The following is a 6,819-nucleotide window of genomic DNA, read 5'->3' as shown; positions in this document are numbered from 1 at the left end:
TTCAACCACAATGACAGCTCATCAGCTCCACCAAGGACAGATGGCCCCCAGGTCATCCTGCACAAGTCAAATGGTCCTTTCACCTTGCCCACAGGACCGCTCCAATACTCCTTTGAAATAGTGAATAACCCTCCCCCTTCGGTGTTCCTCCCCATCGCTAGCCGTGGGTGAAGGATCCACATGGCTGATGTATGATTCGTGTCTAACAATCACTGCAGGCTGTGTCCTTGGGTGACAGCAACCCCTCCCCTGCCTTCAGATCCTTCTACAGAGAATTTGGAAAACACAAAGGAGTTGAAGAAAAAATAAAATCAGGTGTGATGCCCTCACCCGGAGCATGATCCTGATGAGTTTCCCAATTGTTCTCTTTACCCACGTCTTGGCAATTACTTACACGACATTGATGAGCCTTTGCAGGAAAACTGGCTCCAGGAAAGCATCTGGCAATAGGGGGTTTTCTAGGAGCACTGAGCTGAAGATGCCTTGAAGTTCTGGGTTACAACTGTTAGAACCCTGCAAAGTCTGGGTAGAGATTGTGGAGGAGGTGGTCCCGGCTGGCCTCATTTCACCTAATCTCATCAAGAGACCTGGGTGGCTGAGTGCCACAGGGACCTCACTTCCCAGGCCCTCTGGCTGTCTTTGGAGTCCAGCCCATGCCAGGCACTCAGTGCTGGGACCGTGAGCACTATGGTGGCGAGGGCCCCGGGAGGGAGCTGCTCCGCAGGAGGGGCCTGCGTGGCCAGACTGCTCAGTCCTGTCCTTCACAGGCCTGGGCATTCTGTCCTGAGCCTGCCCACCTCACGAGGCTATCACAGTACAGAGGAGGCAGGTGCCAGGCGGTAGAGTGGGGAGCCCTCACCTGGGCTGTGAGCCAGCGAGCCCATCCCTGTTGGCGACTTTTTGTCCCCTGGCCAACCCTTGGGGCCTGGGGCAGTGCTGGGGGTCCTCCCGTTGGGACCTTGTCCCAGGGGCCTTTCCCACCCTGTCCCCAGCAGGATCCTGTGGCTGCCTCCCTTACTGACCATCAACCCCTGACAGCACACGTGGAAATGTCCCTGTAAAATGACTTTTACAGCCTGAGGGCCCTGCTTGGCACCGTGCCCTTCTCCCTGAATGAGGGGTCAGCTGGGTTATGGAGGAGCAGTGTCCACATTGAGCCCTGCCCCTTCTGCCCACAGCAGAGACCCCAGCAGACTGGGGACGCTGACTGCCCAGACGTCCCCAGTTTCCTTTCATTCCTAGGTCTGGAGTCACTGCAGTCACACGTGTTAATCCTTTACAGAGTTGTGCTGATTATGAGTAAAAACACCAAGCTTCTCTCTGCTGGAACCGTCATGCGGAAGCCAGACCTCTTGTTTACATTTCAGTTGGAGGGGGATTGTCAGCGCGTGTGGCCTAGGAGAGCCCTTCAGAGCAAGCGTGGAGGGCACAGCTGCACTATTTGTCTTCTTTTTCCTTCCTGAGTCAGAAACCTTCCTGTCCAATGAGCTGTTTTCACAGAGATTCATTTTTATAGAAGAAAGTTGGCTTCATCTTCATTGGCCCCTATGTTTCCATCTCTCTTCAGCCCACCAGGTCTGCCCACCTTCCAGATGGTTCCAGTTTCAAACCCACCCCATCTGTCCATCCGGCACGTAGCGTCAGAACTGCACCCTCCTGAGAGGGCTTGGCTTGCAAGTTTTCCCAGTCCGGAGGAAGCTTGTGGGCCAAGCAATATTTCTAATTCAAACTTTATTATGTAATTACAGTGTGAAGCATATTATTTTTCTCTTTATTTTCCTCTCAGTTAACAGTAAATTTTATTGCCTAAATAAATTACACATGCTGAAATGCACGCCTCGCAGCCTACACACCAATTAAACCTGAAGCTGACACAGTCCGAGCACAAGTACATGTAACTGCAAAGTGAAATCGCCATTCATCTCCTCTGCAGTGATAGTGAGTGCCGTTAGCCAAATGGTGGCTGTCAGTCCCGGGCAGCGAGGCCCTGGCGGGAGTGATCTACGGGCCCCTCGGAAAGGGTGCTGGCAGCACATTGCCTCATCCCCGGCTGGGCATGCCGTGCAGTGACCACACAGTGACCACAGAGTGTCCTCCGGTGGGAGTGTGCCTCAAGGAGAGGCAGCTACCCTTCCTCCCTCCAGGGAGACCCCATAGTCTCGGAACCCCAACAAGTGGCTGTTCAAGCTGCTGGCTTCTACTTCTCAGGAAAACGCCCCGGCAGCCCTCCCGGAGTGCCAGCCCTGACCCCAGCCTCTGAAGGAAGGACTGGTCCTCGACTCAAGCAGCCCAACAGGGGACCGTCACCACAGTGTCCCATCCTCCCCTTTGTCCCTCTGAAGAGGTCTCCTGGGCGCAGAGAATGTGCCTGTCCTGATAGTTCAATGAAGGTCCTGACCCCTTTCCCTTCCCAGACACCTCATGGGCCACCTCATGAACCATGTCCTCTCCCTGAGGGTCACCACTGGGGTCGGTGCCGTAAGGAGAGAATGGCCAGAGTGGAGGCAGTTGGGGCTGGGAAATAGGAGCAGCAGTGCCAACAGGGCAAAGCATGTCCCTCCGGCAGATGGAATGAATCAGCATTCTAACTAATCAATGATAAGGGACCTGGACACGCTGCCCCAGGTCAGAGAAACCACAGAATCACAGCTTTCCATGCAGCACAGGAATGGTAAACGAATTTGAAAAGCCCGGTCTGCCTGCAGGGCAATACTAGTTGCATTCCACCGGACACAGGCAGCACCCATTCAGTGGCTCTCTGCTGTCCTCGGGTCCACGCCGATCTCTGCAGAGGCACAGAGGACAGGGAACATGCAGAGGAGCCCACACGCAGGGTCAGGTCAGCCCTACAGGTTCCAGCATCTCACTGCTGGGACGTTTGCCATTTCTTCTGCCCAGTCTGTAGTCTCCAGCATTTCCTTCCATGAGTAAAACTAAGCATTTCTAAGAGAAAATTATAATGGGACCACCAGAGGGTGTCTCTAGAGGCTCAGGCTGCCTCTCAGTTGAGAAAACATCAGCCACATCCAGGAGGGTACAGGAAAATGCCTGGGTGACCCTCCCACTGCATAGCTTTGAGCTTTTTTTGTTATTGTTAATCCTCACCCGAGGATATTTTTCCATTGATTTTTAGAGAGAGTGGAAAGGAGAGGGAAAGACACAGACAGAGAAACATCAATGTGACAGAGACACATAGATTGGTTGCCTCAGCATGCGTTCCCCAACCAGGACCTGGGATCAAGCCTGCCCCGAGGTACTTGCCCTTGACCAGAATCAAACCCAGGATGCCCCTCAGTCCACAGAGATTTCTGATCATCCGTACCTCAGAGCAATCAAGTGTGTCCAGCAAGGTTGTTTCTGGGGCAGATCAGTGGTGGGCAAGGCCGGGACAGCACCTGCCTCCACCCACATCACTGTAATGGTAGTTCTGGCTCTGTGTCCAGGCCTGCAGGAGGTTGGGTGGGCAGCATCCAGATCCACTTGAGATGCTGCCCGCCCACTGGGCACTGCAGGAGAAGCACCAGCCTCAGTCCCCCTCCCACTGCTCCTGTCTGTGGGCAGGAAGCCCCCAAAGGTCTGACTACAGGCCTCATCCACTAAAAGCCTGTGGGAACCACCTCCTTCCCCATAGCTCCCACCATCTGAGTTCTGAAATCCTATTATAGCCCATAAGTCAACCTAAAATATGTGATTAAAACTAAATACACACCAATTGCTTCTTTTAATCAAGCCATTTAAACTTATTGCAAGCTATTCACGTGCAAGTACCTGTAAAAGGAGTCAATATTAGTTCTAGTGAGCAAGCGTGATGTCAATTCAATATCAAGTTATATTACTAAAGAAAAGTGTGATGTGAGTGAGCCTCTTCACCCCGCAGAGATGCTGCATAAAGTTGTGTTCACGTGGCCATCTGCCCAATGCTACATACCAGCAGGTGTTGACCTTCAAACACTTCCCTCGTAGTGACCCACCGCGCCCTTGCACCAATTCTGAGGGTGCATTAAGACCCCTCCTGGGAGAAGCCCATTCCCATGTGGAGACATGAGTCCAGACTGTGGGCTGGACCATGTGTTGTACTTTAGCCAATGGGACGTGAGCAGGTGCAACCAGAAGTCTGAGAGCCCCTGCAAGCTTCCCCCTTGTCTCCAATCTTGAGGATATTTCCATGAATCCACTTATGAATCCAGATATGAGTCCAGATATGAATCCATATGTGAAAATATCCTCGTGCCAATTAAGTCAATGAGCCTGGCTTAGAGGAAGTTGTACTTCTCACTCGAAATAAAAGGAGCTAGCAAGCAAGGACACAATGAGAGCCCCTCACAACCTCATCCCTAACAGAGGGAGCTACTCCCTGCCCAGGCCAGAGGAGTTAGCAGACAATATTTGAAGATCATGACTTGAAATCCCCCAAATTTAATGAAAGACATGAATATTAACATTCAAGAAGCTCAACAAATCCCAACTAGGATGAACTCAAAGCCATCCATACCAAGACACATAAAAGACAAAAACTTAAATTATGAACAAATTCATAGTTGAAGTATAGTTTTTAGCTTATGGCCTACAAACAGTGCTCCCTCTGAAGGAGCACGGGTTATTGCTGACTTATATTCTCTCTACATGTTCGTCATAACACAGCGAGGAGAGCATACAGCACAATAGCCATAGTAAGCCATCGTTTACATGAGAAATTACCTTCATAATAGATTACTTGCCTCTCCTACTCCTACCCACCAAACAAATCCATTCACTATGCAGCTTTGCACGGTAAATTTGCATGGTAATTTAATAAAAACATTAGATCATGCATCCAATAACAGAAAGTAAAAATTATTTACCGAAAAAGTATGCAAAAACTGCTAATTAATGCCTTCATACATAATTAATTTTCTTTAATTTTTACAATTTGTATTTCCTTTTTACATTATGAAACCATGTGCCTGTTGTATGCAAATGTGAACAGTTTAGAAAGTAGGCCGCAGGCAGTGCGACTCCTAGCCTCCTAGCCGGCCCTGGTCCTGAGGAGCCCTGCGACCCTCTGGGCGCTTCCTGCAGACCTCTTCCCTGCAAGTCCAGAGCTGTCGCCCGTGCTCACCCCACTGTGCAGGGAATTTCAGGGCCTGAGCAGGGTGGGCTGTGAAGAGTTAAAGTTCTGGGTGTGATCTCAGGCCCTCCATGCTGGCAGGTCCGTGATGTGTGACACAGGCACTAAGGAGTGCTAGGAGGCACCTGAGCCAGGTGCAAAGGAGGGGAGAGGCCAGCAAGCCTGCACAGGCCCGGACAGGCCCTGCCGCCCTCCACCTTCATCAGGGAGGCTCACATTCCTGTTCCTGTGTGGAGGGAGGTGTTAGGCTTTTCCGCATTCAGCCCTGGCCAGCTGGTGGCTGGTGAATGAATGTTCAGGACCCTGCTCGGGGACTGATTCTATTGATTCTTCGGGACTGATTCTTCTCGGATAGAGGGAGGGCCTTCACATGAGATGAGGTGTCACCTGTCACGCCCCCAGGTCACCAGAGCCTCTGGAATGTACCAGATGGCTGCTGAGTGTGGCACTCACCCCCACCCCCACTTGTGGATCCCCCCCAGCGCATGCCTGTGAGGTCAAGCGCTGCTCTGGCTGCTGACGTGTGTCATCTGGCAGCCGCTGGCTCACATCCTGAAGCAGGGCCCATGATGGGGGGGCTTCCAAATACCACAGTGGCAGAGGTCAGACGCGACAGGGAGAGGTGAGGAAAGGTTACTGCGCTGACACTTCCCCGGCCTCCCAGCTGTCACTGCCGGCATGGCTGAGGCCCAGGGTAACCCAGGAAAGAAATGCAGGTCCGGACGAACAGAGCTTCCCTCTGCAACTCAGAGCTTCCAGGGAATGTCACATTACACCCTCCACGTAGCTCCAGAAAGTCCCAGGAGAACCAAGGTATTACAAACCCAGGCGATAGAACACGTGGATGGTATGTGTGCATTCATGTGTTTCTGTGCACGTGTGTGTGTGCATGCTGCCTATGCATGTGTGTGAGTGCACAGTGGGAAGCAGCTCTCCAAGGCGCCACGTGGCGAGTCCCTAAGTACATGAAATACCTTGTGATGTGGGTGATCCCACCCTGTTCATCCACTTCACAAACATGATGTGTGATGTCCTGGCCTCACAGCGTGGCTGCCCCTCATAGAAAAAGCCAGATCCACATTCACAATAAGGTGCATGTGCTTCATGTGTAACACAGTGACCCCTCAGCACCACACAGACTGGGGACTCGAGTCCTCTCCACCTTGGGAGGAAACTGAGACCAGCGGGTCACTTAAGCGGGGGGGCGGGGGGGGGCGGGGGCAGTAATAGGAGTGGGAGAGAAGAGGAGAGGATGAAGGAGGGAGAGGAGAGGAAGGAAGAGGAGGGAAGGACCTTTGGGTCCTGATGTCCTGGGCACCTCTGTTCACACCCTTCCTGTTGCAGCAGCTCAGCAAAGTGGCCCTGAGCTCAGGTGTGGCTGCCCCCAGGCCGTGGCCTGTCCAGGTATGCTGCTTGGAGGTATTCCTTCCCTCCAAGTCCCTCGGGGTTGGGCCCCCACAAGGCTGGGATGGGACATGAGGGGCAGCAGTGGACGGTGGTGAGAGGTGGAGTTGGCATCACTGGAGAGCCTCCTGGGCTCTGCAGGACCCTGCTGGTTCCCGGGAAGTAGGAGACCAGCCCGAGAGCAGCAGCAGAATATTCTAGCACATCCACTGTGCCCACACTTCAATTCCTCTGTGGCCTTTAGTCCACAGCCTTTAAATGGACCCAAGAATCAAACACCTGGTCAATCGTTGGCACAAAGAGTGTGA

Source organism: Eptesicus fuscus, chromosome 4 (genome assembly GCF_027574615.1).
Source record: "Eptesicus fuscus isolate TK198812 chromosome 4, DD_ASM_mEF_20220401, whole genome shotgun sequence".
Taxonomy (NCBI): domain Eukaryota; kingdom Metazoa; phylum Chordata; class Mammalia; order Chiroptera; family Vespertilionidae; genus Eptesicus; species Eptesicus fuscus.
Note: the sequence above shows the minus strand (reverse complement) of the source record.